Here is a 26,072-nt window from a genome sequence, read left to right on the forward strand (position 1 = left end):
TGTGGACTTCCTGGGGAAGGCAAAAAGACGTTCATGGGGTGTATTGTTAGTGGCAGTGCAGAATAATGAGCGAATGGAGTGGAGAGCATCAGGGAGGACATCCTGCCAGCGGGAGGCTGGGAGGTTTCTGGACCGGAGGGCCAGCTGGACGGCCCTCCATACCGTCCCATTCTCCCTTTCTACCTGTCCGTTTCCCCGGGGGTTGTAGCTTGTCGTTCTGCTGGAGGCGATACCCATGCTGAGCAGGAACTGACGCAGCTCATCACTCATGAATGAGGATCCCCTGTCACTGTGGATGTAGGCAGGGAAACCGAACAGAGTGAAGATTGTGTTGAGGGCTTTAATGACGGTGGCAGACTTCATGTCGGGGCATGGGATGACAAAGGGGAACCTGGAGTATTCGTTGATCACACTGAGGAAATATGTGTGACGGTCGGTGGAGGGGAGGGGGCCTTTGAAGACCCAGCTGAGGCTGGGGCAGGAGGCCTTCACCAGGCGTGCGCGGTCCGGCCGGTAGAAGTGCAGCTTGCACTCCGCACAGACCTGGCAGTCCCTGGTGATTGTCCTTACTTCCTCGACGGAGTAGGGCAGATTTCATGCCTTAATGAAGTGGTACAACCGTGTGACTCCTGGGTAACAAAGGGTGTCGTGCAGGGCCCGAAGCCGGTCTACTTGTGCGCTGGCACAGGTACCTCGTGATAGGAAATCTGGGGGTTCGTTGAGTTTGCCGGGGCGATACATAATCTCATAATTATAGGTGGAGAGCTCGATTCTCCACCGCAAGATTTTATCATTTTTGATCTTGCCCCGCTGTGTCTTGTTGAACATGAAGGCTACCGACCGTTGGTCAGTGAGGAGAGTGAATCTCCTGCCGGCCAGGTAATGCCTCCAATGCCGCACAGCTTCAACGATAGCCTGGGCCTCCTTTTCGACGAATGAGTGCCGAATTGCTGAGGCATGAAGGGTGCGGGAGAAGAATGCCACGGGCCTGCCTGCCTGATTGAGGGTGGCGGCAAGGGCGACGTCTGTTGCGTCGCTTTCTACTTGGAAGGGCAGTGACTCATCTACAGCGTACATTGTGGCTTTGGCACGATCAGCTCTGATCCGGGCGAAGGCCTGTTGGGCCTCGGCCGTAAGGGGAAACTGGGTGGACTGTATGAGTAGGCGGGCCTTGTCCACATAGTTTGGGACCCACTGAGCGTAGTACGGAAAGAACCCCGGCAGCGTTTGAGGGCCTTGGGGCAGTGGGGGAGGGGGAGCTCCATGAGGGGGCGCATGCAGTCGGGATAGCCGAGGATGGCGAAGCGGTTCGTGCTGAACACGCACTTCTCCTTGTTGTAAGTGAGGTTTAGGAGAGTAGTGGTGCGGAGAAATTTAGCAAGGTTGGCGTCGTGGTCCTGCTGATCATGGCCGCAGATGGTGACGTTGTCTAGGTACGGAAAGGTGGCCCGCAACCCGTACCGGTCGACCATTCGGTCCATCTCCCTTTGGAAGACCGAGACCCCGTTTGTGATGCCGAAGGGGACTCTAAGGAAGTGGTATGGGCGGACGTCTGCCTTGAAGGCGGTGTATGGACAGTCCAATTTACGGATGGGGAGCTGGTGGTAGGCGGATTTCAGATCTACCATTGAGGAGACCCGGTACAGTGCAATCTGGTTAACCATGTCAGATATGCGTGGGAGGGGGAACGCGTCGAGTTGCTTGTACCGGTGGTCTGGCTGTAGTCCACGACCATTCAGTGTTTCTCCCCAGTTTTAACCACTGCCACTACCACTTGAGCTCTCCAGGGGCTGTTGCTGGCCTCGATGATGCCTTCCCGAATCAGCCGCTGGACTTCGGACCTGATGAAGCTCTTGTCCTGGGTGCTGTGCCGTCTGCTCCTGCTGGCGATGGGTTTGCAATCTGGAGTTAGATTGGCGAAGAGGGAAGGTGGATCGACCTTTAGGGTTGCGAGGCCGCACACAGTAAGGGGTGGTAAGGGCCCGCCGAAATTCAGGGTGAGGTCTGGAGGTTACACTGGAAGTCCAGGCCGAGGATTAGTGCAGCACAGAGGTTAGGGAGGACGTAGAGGCGGAAGCCGATGAATTCTACGCCCTGGACCGTGAGCGTGACCGTACAATACCCCCGGATCGCTACGCAATGGGATCCGGAGGCCAGGGAGATTTTTTGGTTGGCGGGGTGTATCGTGAGGGAGCAGCGCCTTACCGTATCTGGGTGCATGAAGCTTTCGGTGCTCCCGGAGTCCAGCAGGCAGGAGGTTACATGTCCGGCGACTTTCACGCTGGTGGATGTGTTGGTCAGGTTATGCGGACGAGACTGGTCGATTGACATGGAGGCGAGTCTTGGTTGGTCGTTGGGTAATGGGGCGGCTGGTGAGCCAGGGTCCTGGAACGCTGGTGGTGCCCATGTGCTGAGGGGTAGACAAGATGGCGGTGCCCGAAGATCTTGAGGGTTACAAAATGGCAGCGCCCATAGAACGCACGGTTGGAACAAGATGGCGGCATGCATGAAACGCACGTGTTGCGCGGAGGGGAAGATGGCGGCGCCCACTTTGTGGTCTGAGGGGAGGGGTGCATTGTCCGTGACCGAGGGGGGTGGGGGCGATAGCGGCTACTGAGCGGGCCTGGCACACCGCGGCGAAGTGGCCCTTCTTCCCGCAGGCTTTACAAAGGGCAGCGCGGGCCGGGCAGCGTTGGTGTGGGTGCTTCTGTTGGCCGCAAAAATAGCATCAGGGCCCCCCGGGGTTCGCTGGCTGGCGTGCAGCGCAGGCGCATTGGGTGGCCAGCGCCCCCGCTGGGGCGGCTGTCTGTGGGGTCCACGAAACGTAGGAAGGGTGGGCCGCGCGGTTGGGGTGTAGGACTGGACATTGCGCAGGGCGACCGTCATGAAGAGCGCTAGCGTTTTAGTCTCTGCGAGGTCACGCGTGGCCCCTTCTAGGAGTTGCTGGTGTATGAGATCTGACCCAATTCCAGTCACAAAAGCGTCCCGCATAAGGAGGTCTGAGTGTTCCTTGGCCGTAACGGCCTGACAGTCATAGTCCCGGACTAGTGGGATTAGTGCCCGCCAGAAGTCTTCTATGGACTCACCAGGGAGTTGAGAGCGAGTGGCGAGTGCGTGCCTGGCGAAGAGCGTGTTCGTTTTCTGTGCGTAGTTGTCCTTGAGTCGAGTCATGGCTTCGGTGTAGTTCGGCGCGTCCTGGATTAACGGACAGACTTTGGAGCTCAACCTGGAATATAAAATCTGAATCTTCTGAGCCTCCGGAACAGGGGTTGGTGCCGTGTTGATATGCGCTTCGAAGCAAGCTAGCCAGTGCTGGAAGTCCTTTCTGGCGTCGCTCGAGTGCGGATACAGGCGATCCGGTTTGATATGGAGGTCCATGCTGAGAAACTGATAGCAATAAATTGAGGCACGATCAATTGAACAAAGACGATAGTTGAATCCAACTGAGGCTTTATTGCTATCAGATATGTGGCCTCCCACAGCAGCTAGCGAAACGGCTGCTAGCTGGAGGGCACGCATATTTATACCCCGCCTCCTGGGCGGAGCCAGCAGGCAGGGACTACCGGCGAACCTGTAGTACAGGTCCTACCGTACAACATCTAATACAGGTTCAACAGTCGTTTACCACAGAGGCATGATGTTCAGGAATTGTTGGAGGAAGAAAGGGAATATATCATATTCAATAAATCAACTTAATGCTCAATAAGATCAGAAAACAGAACAAAAAACAGGCACACATCTTAACATATATCACATTGATGTTAAAAGGAATTCATTGAGCTGCTTCAGCCCAGCTTCACAGTTTTGAGCACCTAGATCAAGGCCGACACACCACTGCAGTACTGAGGGAGTGCCGCACTGTCAGAGGGTGCCATCTTTTGGATGAGTCATTAAACCGAGGCCCTGACTGCCTTCTTAGGTAAACATAAAAGATCCCATGGCAATATTTCAAATATAAACTTAGGGAGTTATCTCTGGTGTCCTGGCCAATAGTTATCCCTCAATCAATATCAGAAAATCAGATTTAACTGGTCTTTCTCGCACTGCTGTTTGTGGGAGTTTGCTGTGTGCAAATTGGGTATTGTATTTCCTCCATTACAACGGTGACCAAAGTTCAAAATATTTCACTGGCTGTAAAGTGCTTTGGGCCGCCTGGTGTTTGTGAAAGACACAATATAAAAGCAAGATTCTCCCTTATTTATCTGTTCAAATACTTTTCACTGTACCTCGGTACACGTGACAATAAACAAATCCAATCCAAACAGTACCGTGGGCCACCTTCTCGTCTGCCACTCTTTGACCTACGGCAGCAACTCAGTGGCACGAAAATAGTTAAGTGGAGTGAACTTGTACTGATGTGGCTTTCTGGCCAAAAGCCTATCTGCATCATTTTCAACCTTAGGCAAGAACTCCATCCCCATCTACTATAGCAGCACAACCTTTCCACTTCCTCCACTCTGCCATTGTCACTGCTCACGTGTTACTGCCACAGCTGAACAGTGATTCTGAATTTGCAGTTCACTGGTGTTCTAATGCACTGCATTGTAAGAACATGTACATTAGGGGCACGATTTAATCACCCTGTTGCACCCGGCGCAATCTGAACCTGCCGGTTAGACAGCGGGAAACACCCAAATAGCGGGAAAGGCCAAAATCGAGGTTTGCACCGAGCGCAAATCATTTTGCAGTCTAACATGTCGGCTCCCGATGGCGAGTTCCGGATCACACCCAAATATGGCGAGCATATCATTGACCCCCAATTTGCATTCATTTCCATCTCATTAGCGAGACTGAAGTCGAATGTCACGGCCTCCCGGGAATTAACCGGCTCCCCCGCGAGAAATCACGCGGGCGTCTTTTAGTACTCCTTTTTAAAAACGTGAGGCTGACGCAATGGCTGCTGAGGGGAACTGAGGATATGGGTAGCCACTTTTGTTTTCCCGGCATGCAGCTCAAGGGCACTGGAGCTGCTGCCAGTGCCTCTCAGGAGCATATTGGAGATCCTGCTACTGGTCCTCTGACTCCATCAGAGGAACAGGATGTCCCGTCTCTCATCCACAGTGTCCAGACGCCTGTCGAGGTCGGCATCGCCAAAGCGAGGAGCAGGCCTGCGTGCTGCCATGCTTGTGTGTTGACTGGAATGAGTGGCGAGGGAGCACTTAAAAGTAGCTCCTCCTTGTTAGCGGCGTGATGCTGAGGCGCAAGTCTGGCGTATAAGATGGTGAGACAGCCGGTAATGGTGAGAAGCTCATGGGGGCTCATTTCCTTTTCTAAGTGTAGTTAAAAACAGGCTACGATCTTATCACCTCGGCCGTCGAGATGCGCCACACCAATTGCGTCCAAAATGACACCTAGAAATGTTTCCGTTAAATCGGACCGTAGGTCTCAGCACTGCGTTACAGTTTAAGCGTCTGCTTCACTACCTTGTTTAATAATTTGCCCCCTTCGGTTTGGAGTTACCGTCTCCCCTCACGCTAGTTCGTCGCCCATGGAAGCTATTTATATGTCAGACAATGCACATCTAGCATATTCTGGTAATGGTGTCAACGGAGACAGCGTCACTGGTATGTGTGAAAGAGCAGACTGAGGTGGTTTGGACAGGAATTGGTAAAGGGGAACAGTGAGCCTCTGCTTGCTATCTTTTTCTAAGATTGGAACTTGCTGCATGTAGACCCATCTGCAGCAAACACAGGCGCTTCCACTTTGCAAGACCATACCCTGAAGCTTCACATGCTGTACCGCTGATTTCTGATCCTACATCAAAACCAACTGTGAAAACAATGACTACTAGGCTGGTATAATTGTCCTTTGTATTAAAATGTGTACACCAGGCTGCAACTAGATATTATTGCAGGCATGGAATTGTTCAGCGGGAAGGTATTATGTAAACACTGGGAAGGTCAAATTTACTTTGGATCAATGTGATCTGAACTGAATTTGATCTCCCGTGTAAATGGGCTATCTGAGCAAAATTGTGTAATCAATACTAAATTTGGGGCTCTTTCATGCAGAGGAGTCAATTCTAAAGGGAACTGGTTTGAAACAATTAGAATTCATGTACTTAAGAGCCTTTGCCAGGAGAGGCGAGGGAAAGAGATTGAAGACTTTCATCACATTCCTCACGATTCAAACTGAGGTCCCAGGGGTGCACGGATAATACTTTAATCCACTGCACATTCAAATTTCTTCCACCCACCACAAACCCACCCTCACAAACCTCTGTATTAACAACAGTGCTTCTCCGTCTGGTCATTACTCAGCAGAATTGTTTGCTGAAGTCGATTGACTATGAAATCATAGAAACGATACAGCACAGGAGGCCATTCGGCCCATCTTGTCCATGCCAGCCCGATGACACCCAGGTGCCCTTTCTAATTCCCACCTTCCTGCACCCGGTCTGGGCGAACAGTTCAATCTCTGAACCCGATGGCCATCAATAATAGTTTGTTGGATGGAAGAGGGAAATTAAAATAATAAACAGGGCTGTTTTCAGTTTATTGGGCGGCACGGTAGCACAGTGGTTAGCACAGTTGCTTCACAGTTGCAGGGTCCCAGGTTCGATTCCCGCCTTGGGTCACTGTCTGCGTGGAGTCTGCACGTTCTCCCCGTGTCTGCGTGGGTTTCCTCCGGGTGCTCCGGTTTCCTCACACAGGCCAGAGATGTGCAGGTTAGGTGCACTGGCCGTGCTAAATTGCCCTTCGTGTCCAAAACGGGGTGGGGTTACTGGATTTGGGGATAGGGTGGAGGTGTTGGCTTTGGTAGGGTTCTCTTTCCAGGGGCCAGTGCAGACTCGATGGGCCGAATGGCCTCCTTCTGCACTGTAGATTCTATGATTTGAGGATGAAACTCGTCGTGGCTAAGGTTGTCTGATATTGCGTTTATATTACAACGGCTTCTGTATGCTGGAAACACCTCCAATGTCTGAGGAAGTTTCATAAAAGTTGGGTAGAGGTGGATTTTCCTCAGGCAGGACCAAAATGGTGGACTTGACACAAGCATTTTGTTATTGAAGGCACCCAGTATGGTCATACCCTTCCAGACATACCAGAATATTTAGTTTACAGGAATGCTTCTTAAAGCACCCTTTTCATTAGAGATGATCCTGTGATGTAAAAGAACATAAGAACTAGGAGCAGGAGTAGGCCATCTGGCCCCTCGAGCCTGCTCCGCCATTCAATGAGATCATGGCTGATCTTTTGTGGACTCAGCTCCACTTTCCGGCCCGAACACCATAACCCTTAATCCCTTTATTCTTCAAAAAACTATCATTATCTTAAAAACATTTAATGAAGGAGCCTCTACTGATTAACTGGGCAAGGGATTCCAAAGATTCACAACCCTTTGGGTGAAGATGTTCCTCCTAAACTCAGTCCTAAATCTACTTCCCCTTATTTTGAGGCTATGCCCCCTAGTTCTGCTTTCACCCGCCAGTGGAAACAACCTGCCCGCATCTATCCTAGCTATTCCCTTCATAATTTTAGATGTTTCTATAAGATCCCCCCTCATCCTTCTAAATTCCAATGAGTACAGTCCCAGTCTACTCAACCTCTCCTCATAATCCAACCCCTTGAGCTCTGGAATTAACCTAGTGAATCTCCTCTGCACACCCTCCAGTGCCAGTACGTCCTTTCTCAATTAAGGGGACCAAAACTGAACACAATACTCCAGGTGTGGCCTCACACCTTGTACCTTATACAATTGCAGCATAACCTGCCTAGTCTTAAACTCCATCCCTCTAGCAATGAAGGACAACATTCCATTTGCCTTCTTAATCACCTGTTGCACCTGTAAACCAACGTTTTGTGACTCATGCACTAGCACACCCAGGTCTCTCTGCACGGCAGCATGGTTTAATATTTTATCGTTTAAATAATAATCCCTTTTGCTGTTATTCCTACCAAAATGGATAACCTCACATTTGTCAACATTGTATTCCATCTGCCAGACCCTAGCCCATTCACTTAGCCTCTCCAAATCCCTCTGCAGACTTCCAGTATCCTCTGCACTTTTTGCTTTACCACTCATCTTAGTGTCATCTGCAAACATTGCCCTTGGTCCCCAACTCCAAATCATCTATGTAAATTGTGAACAATTGTGGACCCAACACTGACTCCTGAGGGACACCACTAGCTACTGATTGCCAACCAGAGAAACACCCATTAATCCTCACTCTTTGCTTTCTATTAATTAACCAATCCTCTATCCATGCTACTACTTTCCCCTTAATGCCATGCATCTTTATCTTATGCAGCAACCGTTTGTGTGGCACCTTGTCAAAGGCTTTCTGGAAATCCAGATATACCACATCCATTGGCTCCCCGTTATCTACCGCACTGGTAATGTCCTCAAAAAATTCCACTAAATTAGTTAGGCACGACCTGCCCACAAATCTTTCCATTCTTCTGCACTTTGGTCATTTATATGGAGGCAGTCAAAAAAAAAGCTGCCATCTCAATTTTTGCCAAAGTCCAACCAAACTTTGCAGCGAGTGAACATGGATTCTCTGGCAGTCACAATTTCTGTCTTAAAGAAAGTTTAGATTTTTTAATTTAAAAAAAAGCAGCATTTTCTGATTTGAAAAAATGGTCGATAAAGTTGCTCTTGCGCTACTCCCCACTGTAAAGAGGGGGAAAGAAGAGGAGCTGAGGCCAAGGCTGTAAAAGTCAGTTACCGCACAGGAAACAGAGACCTGGAGCAACCAGCCAGCCTGTAGTCAGCCAGCCAGTCGCGCAACCAGTATCCAACCAGGCAGTCACACAAACCTAGCCAGCCATACAATCACATAACTCGTAACCAGCCAGTCAGCTAAGCCATACCGGCCAGCCAGCCAGCCTTCAGCAAGCAGCTAACTAACTCAGGCCAATGAAACGGAACCGCCTCTCATCAAACTGCTCCCCAACAGCAATCCACCACCAGCAAAAAGGGAAGATGCTTGAACCTCATCAGCAATTGTTGGCAGAGGAGCAGGGGAGAAGCAACGGCAGAACTGAGAGGACAAGATGCAGGAGTAGAGGGGATGTGAGAATGGGGAGAATCACAAACTACGCAGCCACCTTTGGAATAAATTCCTCAATTAAGATGGAAATTTCACAGAGCCCACAACGTCATGGTTATTGTAAAATGCAGCTGGACGCCTGGTATTCACTTGATCATTTGCTCTTGCACCAAATTAGTCATTGTTTTGGGCCCTTGTGAGTTCCTCACCGGACGATCCCATTATTTTCATCACTGGGGAGTTAAGCTCGCTGGCCAGGCCGCCTCCTCAGAGATCGGGCCGCCATTTTCAAAGGGTGCCCGATCTGTAGGTGAGCTTTTGGGGCCCTCACCCCCCCCACCCAAGAGCAATGTCACCCCCACGCAGGCCCCCAAGTATGAACATTCCGCTACGGAGTTGCTGAGGCCTCCCTGTTCCAGGCCATCCCGCACCCCTCTCAGGCTCTTCCCTTTCTGGGAACCCCACCCTTCATTTCCCCAACATTCCAGAGGCTCCCTTAAACCCTTAAAGAGGCCTTTCACCCCCCCCCCCTCTCCATACACCTCCCTCATCTCATCTTTCACGGGCACCGCTCCCCTCAGGCCCTGACCCATGGCAGTGCCACCCTGGCACCCAGGCAATTGTGCACTGCCACCCTGACACCCCTGCAGTTCTCTTGTCAGCCTGGCAGTGCCAGAGTGGCAGTGCCACGGTGCCAGCAGAGCACTGCCAAGGTGTCCACGTGTCACCACCCTGCCCTATCCCTGACTGCCCAAGGGCCACCAACGGCCCGGGAGACACTCCCAAGTGCTGTTCCGCCGGGTCCTTGTTTGTGTGGACCATCACTGATCACTGTTAGTGGGGCTTCTCGCTGTCGAGCCGGTTCGATCCCAGGAGCCCGTTGGATACAGCAAACATCCTCGTTAATGAGATGGAGGTTGGCCTTTAAGTGGTGATTAGTGGGTTCTCTCTGTGCCTAGACGAGTTCCAGAATCCAGCAACGGGAGCGAGACAGTTCGATTGCAAACTGCTTGGTGCCTGACGTGCTCTATGATTTAGGCCACTCGCAAGGATTTGCGCTGGGGATGGTGTGGCCATTAAATCGTGCCCATTGTGTTTATCGTTTAAATTCGGCAAACTATACATACAGAGTAATGGCAATATGCTCCAATCCAACAAATTCCTTCAAGGTTAATATGTAAATTTAAAAAACATAAAGGTGCTGACAGAAATCCAGTTTATTAGAGTATTAGTTGTTCTATATGAATTAAGTACCTGGTAAGCATCCTGCAAAGGAGCCCAATACAGGTGGTGTTTTGATTAGTACCAGCCGTACTTCCCGTACCAGCCTCCCCGAACAGGCGCCGGAATGTGGTGACTAGGGGCTTTTCACAGTAACTTCATTGAAGCCTATTCGTGACAATAAGCAATTATTATTATTATTGATTACTGTAATTGTAGATGAATTTCTCATTTGCCATATTATGTGAGTGCACTTGAAAGACGGTCGCTGTCTTCAGATTGAGATTCTGTTGGTTAGCAGTGAACCTACAATGTGACAAGTAACAAGCTTGAGCCTTATGGCTGCAACACATTTTTGATAATTCTCAGCAGGAAATGCATTTGCACAATTCTTTAATAATAATAATCTGTATTAGTGTCACAAGTAGACTTACATTAACACTGCAATAAAGTTACTGTGAAAATCCCACAGTCGCCACACTCCGACGTCTGTTCGGGTACACAGAGGGAGAATTCAGAATGTCGAATTTCCCGAACAAGCACGTCTTTCGGAACTTGTGGGAGAAAACTGGAGCACCCGGAGGAAACCAATGCAGACACGGGGAGAAAGTGCAGACTCCGTACAGACAGTGACCCAAGCCGGGAATCGGACCTGACACCCTGGTGCTATGAAGCAACAGTGCTAACCTCTGTGCTACTGTGCTGCCATATTGTTGAAGCAGGGAGTTATTACATCATTACATCATTGAGGAGGAGTAATGGGCCTACAGTACGAGGGAACTGGCTTCACATCAGTTAGTTGCAGTTCCAGTTCCAGTCACTCGCACAAGGTTTCAATCACCCGCACAAGGTTCTGTGCACCCCCGCTCCAGCTATGAGAGCCCAACCACCTTACTTAATTAAATGGTGAACCCACCATCTACTCAATAATTGATCAATTTTGAGAAATCACCACCAGGTGACTATTTCCCACATAGTGCAGGATCGTGACCCCATTTGACGCTAACATCGGGATCCCGACATCAAAGGACAACATTCTGCCCAGTATCTCTTCACCTCTTTAATAATTAATTCTGTCATGCAATGCAATTTTAGAAAATAATTTAAAAATTCAACAGGCAATGGAACCAATCAGATAAAAGATTAATATGGAGGAAAATTTAGAGTATGAGCTAAAGCTAGACAGTAATATAAAGACCTATATTAAGAGATTAAATCAGAAGAGTAACAAAGTTGGCCATACATAAAGTGAGTCTGAAAAATTTAAAAATAAGGATTTGGCAGATGAATTAAACAGGTATTTTGCATCAGTCTCCACTGTGGAGGATATAAGTAACATTCCAGAAACAGCTGTAAATCAGTAAATAAAAGGGAGAAACTCAGGAAAATTACAATCACTGAGTAAGTGAGATTGTTGGTAAATTGTTGGAGGTGTGGAAGGGAAATCAGGTTAAACCAATTTACTGAAGTTCTTTGAAGGAGTCACATGAAGGAGTCTCATGTGCTGTGGATAAAGGGGAACTAGCGGATGAAAAGGTTAATGCAGAAAATAAGAGCTCATGGTGTAACAGTGTACGGAGTAACATGCTAGCAAGAATAGATGACTGGCTAGCAGACAGGAAAATAGGGAGTAGGCATAAATGGATCTTTTTCTGGTTAGCAGGATGTAACGAGTGCTGGGTCTCAATTTTTTACAATTTATACAAATGACTTGGATGAAGGGACTGAAGGTATGGTTGCGAAATTTGCTGATGACACAAAGATAGGTAGGAAAGATAAGGAGGCTACAACAATGACGTACATAGGTTAAATGCGTGGACAAAGGTCTGAAAAATTAAGTATTATGTGGGCAGGAAGAATAAAAGAGAAGCATATTATCTAAATGTGAGAGTTTGCAGAGCTCTGAGGCGCAGAGGGATCTGGGCGATCTAGTGCATGAATCGCAAACCACAAGTATGTAGATACAGCAAGTAATTAGGAAAGCTAATAGAATGTTATCATTTCGTGAGAGAGGAATTGAATATAAAAGTAGGGAAGTTAGGCTTCAGTTGTACAGGACACTAGTGGGGGCACATCTGGAGTCTTGTTTACCGAATTTGGCTCTTTACTTAAGGAAGGACGTAAATGAATTAGAAGCAGATCAGAGGTTTACTAGACTAATACAAGGAATGGGCAGTGTGTGTTATGAGGTAAGATTGGACAGACTGGGCTTGTATCAACAGGAGTTTTGAAGAGCAAGAGGTGACTTGATTGAAGGCTTTAAGGTCCTGAAGGGTCTTGGCAGGGTGGGTGTGGCGATGATGTTTCTAGGGGTAAATGTTTAAAAATAAGGAGTCGCCCATTTAAGCCCGAGATGAGAAGAAAGTATTTTCTCTTCGGGGGTCTTGAGTCTTTGGAACTCCCTTCCTCAAAAGGCAGTGGGAACAGAGTCTATGAATAATTTTAAGGCAGAGGTAGATGGTTTACTGATAAACAAGGGGGTGAAAGGCTATTGGGGGGTAGGCGGGAGGTTACAATCAGCTCAGCCACGATCTTACTGAATGGCGGAGTAAGCTCGAGGGGCTGAACAGCCTACTTCTGCTCCTAATTTGTAATGTTCGTAACGAATATTCCATGTGGAAGCCCGGGACTTGTAATGCGGTCCATCACCATGATGGAAAGGGCGAAAGTCAGGAATTTACTTGAACGTATTTGGCAGCAGATTGGCAATTTTCAATGTACTGAACATCAGAGAGCATGAATTGGGGCAACTGTATACATTTGATTCAATTCAACACTTGCTGAATGGGAATTTCTATAGACTGTAATGAGAATGAATAAAAAGTGATTAGTTACGCAGAAAATCATCGGAGTATTGGAGTTATTCCAGGATCAGGGTATGTGCTGCTCTGTACTACCTACTGCCTCTCTTTGATTATAACCCCCTGTTAAACGTTAACATTTTCTCCTCCAGAAAAAAAACATCTGGGGGTGGGAAGGTGGGGGGGGGGGGGGGGGGGGTAGGTGTTCAAATCCCCAAATATAAATGTGACACCATCAGCTTCTGCAAAGTGACTTAATTACTCATTACGAGATTCCGTCAACAGCATCCTTGCTCTGTGGTTTTGTAACGAGCACAGTGTCGCTCGCAGGTTCACGTCTCCACTCTGATGGGGATTGGAGACACTCCTCTGAAGCGGCAATGTGCTGCAGCCATCAGGAGCCTATCCATAAATTTGCTGCCATTAGCAACACTGACAGCTGCCGAAACTCTGAGGAAACAGCAGCTGGAATACGGCGTCACAAAAATCTAACCCCGTCAGGTCTTTCATTGCAGTTCAAATAGGGACTCTGAAGAATACAGTGCTTACAGTATGGAGGGTGGTGACAATCTAAGATTTAGGAATGGAACAATATACTAAAATGACAATTTTGTGGGAAGAAAAACTTTGCCAAAAAAGTAAGTATTTTTTATATTTCTGTGCGCTGTACAAGTGAGGATAAGGAAGTCATTCAATATATGATAGTGGTAGTTAGGTTAATACAAACAGATGAATAATCACTGACAGACAACAACTCTTTGACCCACCCAGCCTTTCCACATAATTTGTGATACTTGTATTAGGGGGAGACAATGGTAGTAATCCAGGTGCACAGGGTAATACTCTGGAGATATGGGTTTGAATCCCACCATGGCAGCTGGTGTCATTTAATTTGAATTAAGTAATACATCTGGAATTAAAAGCTAGTCTCTGTAATGGTATAATAGAAGGGTTGCATTTTAGGAAGTGTTTTTTAAAGCAACCAACGAAGGTCGAGAGAATTTAAAGAGAGGTCAGCAATGCAGTGGCTCAAGGAAGGGCCGTCAATAGTGTCGACATGAAGCTTGGTGTAGAGGGAGCATGCAGGATTTAGAAAATTAGGTCAAAGATGTACGTCATTTCCTTGGAGTTTCTGTGGTGCCAGAACCTTTCAGCCAAGAGAAATGGAGAGAGAGGGAAAGACAGGGAGAGAGAGATGGAGAGAGAGGGAAAGACAGGGGGAGAAAGGTGGTTCCAGCACTTGAGCCACCACCTTCAGCAATCTCTTAGGCCCACTGAAATAGCCCCCAGGCTCAAAATGTAAGGAGCAGAAAGCTCTCCTCAATATGTGACCAGCCTCTTGGAGCCCAGGTGAACTGGATCACCCATTCTAGTTCAAATCTCTCTTCCATCTCCTCACAACTCTTTGTAAATGATCTAGGACCAGGGAAATTGAGGAAAAGGGGAGGCAAAGAACTTGGCTTGACTTTTGCCTACTTTTCAAGTGAGAAGAATCAACCACCAGAATTCAGATATGCGTTTTGATTTTCACTCCTGGGTAAAATGTTCAGTTTTGTTCCTGGAATTTTTGCCTTTAAAAAAACATCTTATTGGCAGTCTCTGTAAACCAGCAGAGGTGAAACTAACTTGTGTGTTGAGATTATTTTTGTTTTCATGTGGAATTTTCACATGTTGACACTTCAATTTAATAATCCTACTGGTGCTTTACAACTCTGTGCTGTTCAGCAAACTGCCTGCCGATCAAAGAATAAACACAGTAGAACATAGAACATAGTAACAATGCTTTCACTTTAACAGGACCTTATTGAGAAAAATACAGAGCTGATGAATTTTAAGTGCCACTATAAACTTTCTCATCGTTGAATAAGGCTGTTAATACCTCAGTAATTAATTATCACATTTATTGAAAAGCAACTATATATTCTCAGAAGAATTTGACAATATTACTCAAAAGAAATCTCATTACAGGACCACAGGTAGCTTATATAATTCCGTAGAACTGAAGATACTACAACAACAACTTGCAAAATGTTCGAAAGAGCCTAATCGGACACAACTTGGCATGTAGAATCATAGAATACCTGCAGTGCAGAAGGAGGCCATTCGGCCCATCGAGTCTGCACCGACCCTCCGAAAGAGCACTCTACCTACTCCCACTTCTTCGTCCTATCCCTGTAACCTCATCTAACCTTTCTTGTGTTACGTACTCTGGGATAACACAGGCTGCAACTGGATGCAGCTTTAACCAAAAGATACTCCAGACCTTGAAGTTAGTTCAATCTGAACCAGTAGCACAGTTAGCACAGTTCTCTGTGAGTTTGACTCTCTGCTAACCTAAGTGTGGTTACTCTGTCTGACTGAACCAGACCAGCTCTTAGCCATGTGCTGGAGGTGTGATACTGTGCATACACCCTGACTCACTCTGTAGATGTTCATCAGTGGAAAGAGGCGGAGTGTGAGTGCCTCGTGCCTTTTATAGTGAGATACCACCCCTCAGTGTCCTGCCTGCTCATTGGTCATGTCCTGTTCTCTGTGTTCATTAGCTGCCTGTCTGTATATCATTATCTGCATGTCTGCATATCATGACAACCTTTAGACACAAAGGCAATTGATCATGGCCAATCCTCCTAACCTCCACAGATATGGGGCGAATGTGCAAATTCCACAGTCACCCAAGGTTGGAATCGAACCCGGGTTCCTGCCGCTGTGGGCAGCAGTGCCACCTGCTGTGCCACCCTAATTGAGGAGGGAGAGGTGGCGATATTCAGGGAGTGAATTTCAGTGCATAGAGTCTAACCAATCGAAGGCATGGTTGCTGATGATGGAGTAAAGGAAAATCGGCTTCTGAAGGAGCACAGAGATCTATCTAGAGTTGGTGGAGGGTACAGATATGGAGAACAGGAAGGTAGGAATAAAGAAAACACACTTGTCCATGATGTTCAACCTGTTATTTAGTTCAAACATATGACTTATGCCAACCATTGTCACCTTCCAACACCCTCAACATGCTCTCTTTATTTCGAAACGCTTCTACGGCATCCACGTTCCCTGTGACAGCTGCCAGTCTATATCCAATTTAACTTAACAACTGCAAGTGCAAAGGCGATTCTCTTTCATGTTTCGCAATTTATAATCACATTGCCCAGTTTTGCACAAAGCATTTTCAGATTCGCTCCATCAATTTCCTTCACCATTTAAAGACATGTGGATTAGATGTTACCTTTACCCTTTGCTCCTGAGCCTGTTTGTTGTTCACCATTAAAAGTCCACAGTGATCAACACCTGACACAATACTCAAAGCGCGGTACAAGGTTTCATGTTATATTATTAAGACCAAGTTAAGGGGATGAACTGACTCTTTGGTCCCACTCCTCGGTTAGATATAACAGTGTTCGAATTTCTAAAGGAGGTGATATTGGCGACTCAATATCAATATATATATACTTAACTGCGTGTATATCCTATAAGAAATAAATCAGTCAGGCCCCTGCAGTTAACAAGTAAAGAGATAGTTTTGTTGCCATAAACTCACCCAGATAACGCGGCAGAAACTCTTAACAAATGGTTTAAAATGTAGAAAAATGTCCAACTACCCAGTAATGTAAAAACAAAACACACACACAACCCCCAGTGTGCAAAAAAAACAAACTCTACAGAGCATCAGATCTTAAAACATGGCCAAGTATAAAGTAAAATTAGAAAAAATTATATTCACGGATTGTCCAGATGCTTGTTTACAGCTGAGGGGTCACTTTCCACAGTAGCTGCTTGTATTTGCATTTCTCATTGGAATGGTTCTTGCTAGCTGATTCTCTTTTCTAATGGAGACAGTGGTGCTGATTCGGAATCCTCCTTTCTGAACACTCAGTTTGCAACAATGAGGATTTCTGGTGGGTTTTCAAAACACAACCCACTCAGCTTTGAGGAGAGGTTTCAGAGAAAAACAGAGATGGGATAAGGCCCCTGTGGAAGTCTCTTTGATTGTTTATTCAAGTTCACGAACAAGCTGACACACATGACTTCTCTCTGTTTCAAACTTTGTTAATCTCAGGCACCATCTCTCAGAGATCCATAGACTCTGTCCCTCCATAAGGCAGCTTGTGTTCTTCACAAATGCACCGTAGCAGCTGCTGTAGGCCAGTGTGCTATTAATGTTCTATATAAGACATCTTAATAACAATATAATTAATACTTTCTGATCGTTTGCTCTCTGAATCTATCTACACGTTTTGTAACATACAGTTTTAAACTTGGTAATTGCAACCATACACTGTCACCATTAGGTCAAGTAGTTCACCTTTTGTCCATTTCATCTTACACATCATATTTTCTATTCTCAATAACTTATGTAACCATTATTATAATCATTACAGGCATCTCCTAAGTTACTATGCATCCGTAAACCTCTGGAAAAACAACAATTTCCTTGAAGTACAACACTAGCGGTTCGATCACAAACGTTTACAACCACAAACTACTTACAACTCTGTTAAAGCCCTTACAAGAACAGCAAGTACCTTCGCCAAGCAAATCATGACCTGGAAGTTTATTGGAAGAGTTTGAGGGTGTAAAAAAGATAGCAAGATTCTGGAGCAATTTCAATGTTCACAGTTGACTAACCTGACCCATTATCATTGTTAAGTACTCTTGTTTCCTATTATCCAACTAATCAATAAACCAATTTACAACTTCTCTACAGTTCTGAATCCTTTGCTCTGGCCATAAGATTTGAGGGAGGAACCTTCGCAAACGCTTTCTACAACTTAAGATATATCATATCAATCACCTTGATTACATCCCAAATTTTATTAATGTACTGTACTGTGATCTGCATTTCAGAGGTGTTTGTTTGCTTGGATTAATCTTCCATATTTCCTGAATTGCTTTCAATTTTCTGAAGTTGTAAAAAGGTATTCATTTAGATTGGACATAACTTAAAATAACTGCAATCAATATTTGGCACAGCTAAGAAAAGTTTAGTTCTTGCTCCAGAACCGCATGCAATTCTAATTCATACACCGTCGAGATTCACTAATAATAACTTGCATTCATAAACACAGCAACCATAACACAGGATGTTGCCCCATAGAACTTCATAGCAGCAATTATCAAAGACACTTTGTCACTGAGCCACATAGGAGTTATTAAGAGAGGAACCAAAAAGCTTAGCCAAAGGGATGGGTTTTTATGAGCCTCTTAAAAGAGGAGAGTGATATAGAGGCAAGAGACTCTGAGTGATGGAATTCCAGAGCTCTGGTCCTCGGCTACTGAAGGCATGGCCATCAATGGTGGCGAAAATCAAGGACGCACAAGAGACCACAATACTGTTACATGGAGAGGGCATCACCCTGCAGTGAGGATCATGTTTGTAAGAATGTGGGCACCTCAATCCCTTTTCTCTTTGCGGCAACTCAAAGATACAACAAAAGAGAGGATTGGCGATGAGGATAGAGGCAAGAAAACAAAATTGTTGAAAGAAAAGAAATAGTCCACAAAATCAGTGGAGAAGGGGTCGGTGTGGAGAAAGGTTCTCGGGGTCGGACTCTCTCACACATCGGGCGAAGCAAGCTGCTGATGTTGAAGGCTTCAAACAAGAAAATAAATAACGGTACACAACCAGGAGTAAGGAGAACTACAGTTCAAAAACTTGCTTGCCGTTAAAGTGGGTAGAGTCTGGACTGTAGAGACCGTGCACATGGTGAAGCCATATAGGCTGTGTGAACGTGGATTCAGAAGTCTTCTGACTCTGTGCAGGCCACTACTCGGGGGGGAAAAGTCAAACCACAGGAAAGCATAAAGGAAATATTTTGAAGTTGCATTGTGGATAAGGGGTTCGCTTGTATCATCTCTCCAAAAGAATTGGAACAAAAGTTGGCTGAAATATGGAACCTAAGAGCCAGGATCCAGAATGACGGGAGAAACGAGTGCCATGGATCCGTTTGATGAAGGCTGTGGGACTTAGAATTCAAATGAGGAACGATTCCAATTGTATCTCACAGTGAATCAAACACGGGAGGACCTAAAGGTCGCAACCTTACTCAGTTTGGTTGAAGTAAAACTTTTATGCTGCCACAAAAATTAGTTCACCCAGAAAAACCAGGAGAAAAGTCGTATAACAAACTGATGAAGATTATGGGCGCTATTCTCCCCCCCACCATGCCGGGTGGGAGAATCGCCGGGGCGCCGAGCGAATCACGCCACGCTGCCCCGAACCCCGCACGCGATTCTCCCACCCCCCGAAAGCAGCGGCGCGCGATTCACACCGGGCCGCTCGGAGAACCGGCGAGCGGCGATTCTCCGGCTGGATGGGCCGAGCGGCCGCTGCGATACGACAGGTTCCCGCCGGTGCCGTCCACCCCTGGTCGTTGCCGGCGGGAACTCTGCGAGAACGCTGGGGGGGCGGCCTGTGGGGGAGGGAGGGTGGCTCCTTCACCGGGGTGGCCTCCGATGGGGTATGGCCCGCGATCGGGGCCCACCGATCGGCGGGCCAGCCTCTCCCCCCCCCCGGGCCTACTTCCTTCCGCGCGCGGCCCCAGAACACCGGCCCCATATTGGTGAGGGGCCGGCGATGGTAAGACGTTCCCCGCTCATGCGCAGGATGGTGTGGCCCAACTGCGCTTGCGCAGGATTGGGCTGCCCCAACTGCGCATGCGCGGGTTGGCACGACGCCCATTTGGCACCGCATAAGGACACTGGAGCGGCGTGAACCGCTCCAGTGCCGTGCTGGCCGGAATAGGTCGTGTCCGGGCCCTGTTCACGCCGTCGTGAACCGCTCCAGTGCCGTGCTGGCCGGAATAGGTCGTGTCCGGGCCCTGTTCACGCCGTCGTGAAACGCGACGGCGTTTACGGCGCCGCGAACACTTGGCCTCCATATCGGAGAATCACCCCAATGAGAAGGGTATTTCTCACCTATACCTTTGTTAATTTCAGGAACATTTTGATTCCACTGCCGTAATCAGGAGTCAGGTGAAAGCATTTTATAATCCGTAGCAACTTTAAGGAGGTTAGCAAAATATTGCAAGTTTGGTGCAACACTTGATGACACTCATCGTGATAGGCTGGTTTGTGGACTCCGCAGTGAAGCTATTCAGAGGAAACTGCTTACTGTAAGCGATTTATCTCAAAGCTGCTGTGGAAATTGCCACATCAATGCGGCTAGCAATGAAAGAAGCTTCACAGATAGGGGCTTGAGTGAAGACCCACAAAATCGATAACATAAGAAACAAGGCTGCAAGGGTACAACCATGTCGCCGCTGCTCACAAGTTGGACACTCAGCGGAGAAATGGAGTACAGAAAATTAGTGCAAAAACTGTGGCAAAAAGGCCCATCTTGCCAAGACATGTTGGGCTCAGAAGACTTCTCAAACACCAATGATGTGCAAGAAAAAACACAACTAGGCAGACTAGTCATGTCTATACATTAGTAGACAAAGTTCAAGACCACTCAGAAAATGACGTGCCCGAACAATTTCAAGAGCTGAAACTAGGCATATTGTGAGTGCAGGGCGATCAGCATTCTGGGCATTTTCAAAACTTGATGTCACCAAATTAAATAGGAAGTGGAAGTGGGCGCAGCTGTATCATTAATATCGGAGATAATTTTAAATCAGTAGTTGAAGCATCTGCCTTTAGGGCAGCACGGTGGCACTGTGGTTAGCACTCCTGCCTCACAGAGCCAGGGACCCAGGTTCAATTCGAACCTTGGATGACTGTCTGTGTGGACTTTGCACTTTCTCCCCGTGTCTGCGTGGGTTTCCTCCGGGTGCTCCAGGTTTCTCCCACAGTCCAAAGATGTGCAGGTTCGGTGGATTGGCCACGCTAAATTGCCCCTTAGTTTTCAAAGAGGTGCAGGTTAGAGTGATAGGATGGGGGAGTGGGCCTAGGTAGAGTGCTCTTTCAGCGGGTCGGTGCAGACTCGATGGGCTGAATGGCCTCCGTCTGCACCGTAATTATTTAAATGTGATCCTAAGTACATACACAGAAGAGGTCGGTCGTACCATTAAAAGGAAGCATAATGATGAAAGTACAACTAAATGGACAAACAGCGGAGCTGCCTCTTCACGTTGTCCGTGGAAATTTTCCTGCTTTATCTGGTAGTGCATGGTTGGCAAAGCTTAACATCAACTGGGGAGCAGTAAATCAGCTAGTGGTTCAAGGAACAATCTACAACAACTTCTGAAGAAGTATGAGAAGGTATTTGAAGATTCACTAGCTCAATGACTGGAGTTGAGGTGCACCTAAAGACCAAACCAAACTGTCATAGGGAATGACAAGGTATTGGAGGTGCCTGCAGGTTTAAAAGTGGACAAATCTCCAAGTCCCGGTGAATTGTGTCCCAGGTTGCTGTGGGAAGTGAGGGAAGAGATTGCAAGGGCTCTGACACACATTTTTAATTCCTCTCCGGCCTTGGGGGACATGCCAGAGGACTGGAGAACAGCTAATGTGGTCCCACTATTTAAGAAAGGTTGCAGAGATAAGCCAGAGAACTACAGACCAGTGAGTCTCACGTCAGTGGTAGGGAAACTATTGGAGAAAATTCTGAAGGAGAGAATCTATCTCCACTTGGAGAAGCAAGTTTTATCAGGGATAGTCAGCATGGCTTTGTCAGAGGGAGGTCATGCCTAACAAATGTGTTTGAATTTTTTGAGCATGTGACCAGGTGCATAATAATCTTGGATTAGTAATAATCTTTTATTAGTGTCACTAGTAGGCTTACATTAACACTGCAATGAAGTTACTGTGAAAATCCCCTAGTCGCCACACCCCAGCGCCTGTTCGGCTACACAGAGGGAGAATTCAGAATTTCCAATTCACCTAACAAGCATGTCTTTCAGGAATTGTGGGAGGAAACCAGCGCACCCGGAGGAAACCCACGCAGACAAGGGGAGAACGTGCTGGCTCCGCACAGACAGTGACCCAAGCCAAGAATCGAACCCGGATTCCTGGTGCTGTGAAGCAACAGTGCTAACCACTGTGCTACTGTCGGTGAGGTTGAGTGACTTGGGTTACAGGAAGATGTAGACGGATAGTCAAATGGGCAGAAAAGTGGCTGATGGAATTTAATCTTGAAAAGTGTGAGGTGATACACTTTGGAAGAAGTAATGTGACAAGGAAGAACTCAATGAATGGCCTGACACTGGGAAATTCCGAAGAACAAGGGGACCTTGGTGTGTTTGTCCAATGATCTCTGAAGACAGAAGGGCAGGTTAATAGGGTGGCGAAAAAGGCATATGGGACACTTGCCTTTTTCAATCACGGCATAGGTTACAAAAGCAGGGAGCTCACGTTGGAGTTGTATAGAACTTTGGTGAGGCCACAGCTGGAGTACTGAGTGCAATTCTGGTCACCACATTATAGGAAGGATTCGATTGCACTGGAGGGGGTGCAGAGGCGATTCACCAGGGTGTTGCCTAGGATGGATCATTTAAGTTACGAAGAGAGGTTGGATAGGCTTGGGTTGCTTTTGCTGGAGCAGAGAAAACTGAGGGGCAATCTGATCGAGGTGTACAAGATTATGGGGGGCATAAACAGGGTGCAAAGGAAACATCAGTTCCCCTGAGTTGAAGGGCTAGTTTCGAGGGGACACAGTTCAAGGCCAGGGCAGGAGGTTTTGGGGGGATTTGAGGGGAAACATTTTTACCCAGGGGGCAGTGACGGTTTGGAATGCACTGCCTGGGATGGTGGTAGAGGCGGGTTGCCTCACATCCTTTAAAAAGTACCTGGATGAGCACTTGGCATGTCATAACGTTCGGGCAATGGGCCTAGTGATGGCTAATAAGATTAGGTCAGGTATTTTAATGCTTCGGTGCAGACTCAATGGGCCGAAGGGCCTCTTCTGTGATGTATTATTCTGTGATTCTGTAAGGAGACTGGGCAGAACTTCCTTGGAATGTTGTCACAGGATATTTTACGTCCACCCAGAGAGGGAAGACAAGGCTTCAATTTAACATTCACCTGAAAGACAGATATGCCCCAACTCAAGGAAATCACCTTCAGCAAAATAAGGGTAAGGACATAACAAAAACTGAATAGGAAATTAGAGAAGGGAATTTAGTCAGGTCCCCCATTAGGAACCCCCCTTTTTATAAATTGAGCTGAGCAATTGTTTCTTGAGGGATGGGGTAGGGGAGAATGGCGTGTCACTAACCTTGTTTTCCTCAGCCATTCCTTCCTTGGCGCACACAACCTGCATTGGCAGAGTGTGACAGAGCTAGATGCCAAGTGCGTGTGACAGCAGTCCAGGGGTGATGCTGGTTTAGGAATTAGGTGCATTCCTCAAAATCACTGTGGTTATTGAGAATTAAATCTGTATCGTTTCAAAACTATTCTCGTTCAACTTCTCGCAGAATATCCATTCTCTGCCAGGATTGTCAGTTTTAACATTTGGATGGGTTTACTAGGTTCTCACCCACCTACAACCAGATGCCATTTGGAGGGCTTTCCGTGGCACAATGATACATTCACTATTGTAGCCATCTCTTCAGGTTAACTTGAGAAAGAAATAAAAACAGAAAGAGCTGGAAAACCTCAGCAGTGAATCTCTCTTCAGTTCTGAAGAAAAGCTGTATTGAACTCTGCTTCTCTCGCTCCACAGACGCTGCTCGGCTGAGTACTTCTCGAACTTTCTGCTTTTATTTAGATCTCAAGCATCCGCAGTATTTTTCTTTTATTGACTCAAGGCAAGACTTGGGTAAGAATAAACAAGGGGTGAACGTACAGCGTCACAAAATGGAACAACCAAGCTGTAAAACAGAGCAACTCCGTTTAACATTTATCCAGAGATTTGTTTAAACTCCCAGTGCTGGCAACACCTCAAGGAAGGTACTGCCTCAAGGAAGTTACCGAGCTTTATGATCAATGCCAGTGACTGTCATGGAAAACTGGTCCTGAAACGCACCAGTAAAATTCCTAAAATGTCATGAATAATGGAATTCAACTAATTTGGCACACCTTGAATTTCTGGGCTCTGTGACAATTTGAAGGAATCAAAATAATATTTAAAAATGCATAATTATTTTTAATGTTGTTTCAGGACACCCACAAAGCGGCTGTTCCTGCCTGGATCTTTCAGCTATTGATTTCACAGCGCAATATGAACTGTGCAATCACATTTTTTTAAAAAAGTAGCAATCATCAGAAAGAAATCGTAAGATTAACGCTAATTCCTCGCAATGGTTTCATTTTTAAAAGGTGTTTAATGGTGTGAACCATTCTTTAAATTCCTTTGGTGAAATGGTCACAGAAAGATTAAAGCCATAAACATTACAGACTGTAAAGACTACATCAAAACAGCTAGGCAGCCAGGTTTCAGCTGCTCCTCTCAGCCCACTAGACATCAATAGACAGCTTAGTTTCTATCAAATTAACATCTTTTGAAATGTCTCTGTTCATTCTTTAACCTGTCTTCTCCATGCCCTCTGGAAATCTCAAGCCAAAAGGGGAGGACCGAGAACAGACTCGCACTCGCTATGCCACAGCTCAATCATTTAAATAGGCAGGCAACCTGTCACCAATTCCGGTGACAAATTCCACTCTAACCCTCGCCCTAATGTGCTGCTGACAGCCCTGCCTAGAAGAATATGAGAACAGCTCAGGTTAAGACGTTTCCTTACATATTTACAATTGCAAACCTTCATGGCTTTTAAAACTAGATATTTCTGCATACTAGTTATCAACCGTGACTCAGTGGGTGGCGCTCTCGCCTCTCGAGTCAAAAGGTCACGGGTTCAAGCCACACTCAAGGGACTGGAGCGCATGATCGAGGTTGACACTCCCATCGCAGTACTGAAGGGGTGCCCACTGTCGGAGGTGCCACCTTTTGATTGAGATGTTAAACTGAGACACTGTTTGCCCTCTTGGGTAGATGCCAAAGAGCCCATATTCTTTCCAGGAAGAGCAATATATAAGGGAGTATTTCATGGAGTCCTTATCAACATTAACCCTTTAACCACCAATCTGGATGAGTGTAGCTCCAACAACACTCAAGAAGACACCATCCAGGACAAAGCAGGCTGTTTGATTGGTACCCCTTCCACAAACTCCCTTTATCACCGGCAAGCAGTTGCAGCTGTTTGCACCATCAAAATATGGACTGCAGGAACTCACCAAGGCTCCTTAGGCTATACCTTCCAATCCCACGGCCGCTACCGTCCAGAAGGACAAGGGCAGCAGATATCTGGGGGCACCACCACCTGGAAGTTGCCCTGCAAGTAACTCATCATCTGGATCTGGAAATGTATCCTTGAAGGAAAAGAGCTGCAGACACATGGCGGGACTGTCATATGAGGCGAGATTGACGAGGTTGGGATTGTTCTCGCTGGAGTTCAGAAGAATGAGGGGGGATCTCACAGAGACTTATAAAATTTTAACAGGACTAGACAGGGTAGATGTTACCAATGATGGGTGTGTCCAGAACCAGGGGTCACAGTCTAAGGATTCTGGGTAAACCATTTCGGACAGAGACAAGGAGACATTTCTTCACACAAAGAGTGGTGAGCCTGTGGAATTCATTACCACAAGAAGTAGTTGATGCTAAAACTTTGAATATATTGAAGAGGCGGCTGGATATAGCACTCGGGATGAATGGGATCAAAGGCTATGGGGAGAAAGCAGGATCAGGCGACTGAGTTGGATGATCAGCCATGATCGTGATGAATGGCGGAGTAGGTTCGAAGGGCCAACAGGCCTTCTCCTGCTCCTATCTTCTAAGTATGTATCAATGTAATGTCATCACCTGAAAGCTCCCCTCAAAGCCACTCACCATTCTGATTTGGAAATAGATGCTGTTCCTTCACTGTCATTTTGTCAAAATCCTGGAACCCCCTCCCTAACAGCATTGTGAGTGTGCCTACACCACATGAACACAGTGGTTCAAGAACGCAGTTCACCACCACCTTCTCAAGGGCAACTAGGGATGGGCAATAAATCCTGGCCTAGTCAGCTTGACTCACATCCTGCAAATCATTTTTTTAAAAATCACTGAAACAAATTGATTGTCATTACCACATCGTTGTTTGTGGGAGCTTGCTGTGCGCAAATTGACAGCCTCTTTTTCC

At 46.8% G+C, this 26,072-nt stretch overlaps 1 protein-coding gene and 1 long non-coding RNA gene across 3 annotated transcripts in view; one reads left to right on the forward strand and one right to left on the reverse strand.

Annotated features, from left to right (window-relative positions):
* Positions 1-26,072, reverse strand: part of wwox (WW domain containing oxidoreductase) — a 1,140,899-nt gene that overhangs the window by 228,055 nt on the left and 886,772 nt on the right. The window lies entirely within an intron of this gene.
* The window catches only part of LOC140430384 (uncharacterized), a 119,575-nt gene continuing 109,290 nt past the window's right edge, over positions 15,788-26,072 (forward strand). The window contains exons 1-2 of the long non-coding RNA XR_011949407.1: positions 15,788-15,922; positions 17,391-17,653. This is a non-coding gene — a long non-coding RNA (uncharacterized lncRNA). The remainder of the gene's footprint in view (positions 15,923-17,390; positions 17,654-26,072) is intronic.

The sequence above is a fragment of the Scyliorhinus torazame genome, chromosome 10, assembly GCF_047496885.1.
Source record: "Scyliorhinus torazame isolate Kashiwa2021f chromosome 10, sScyTor2.1, whole genome shotgun sequence".
NCBI classification, from domain to species: domain Eukaryota; kingdom Metazoa; phylum Chordata; class Chondrichthyes; order Carcharhiniformes; family Scyliorhinidae; genus Scyliorhinus; species Scyliorhinus torazame.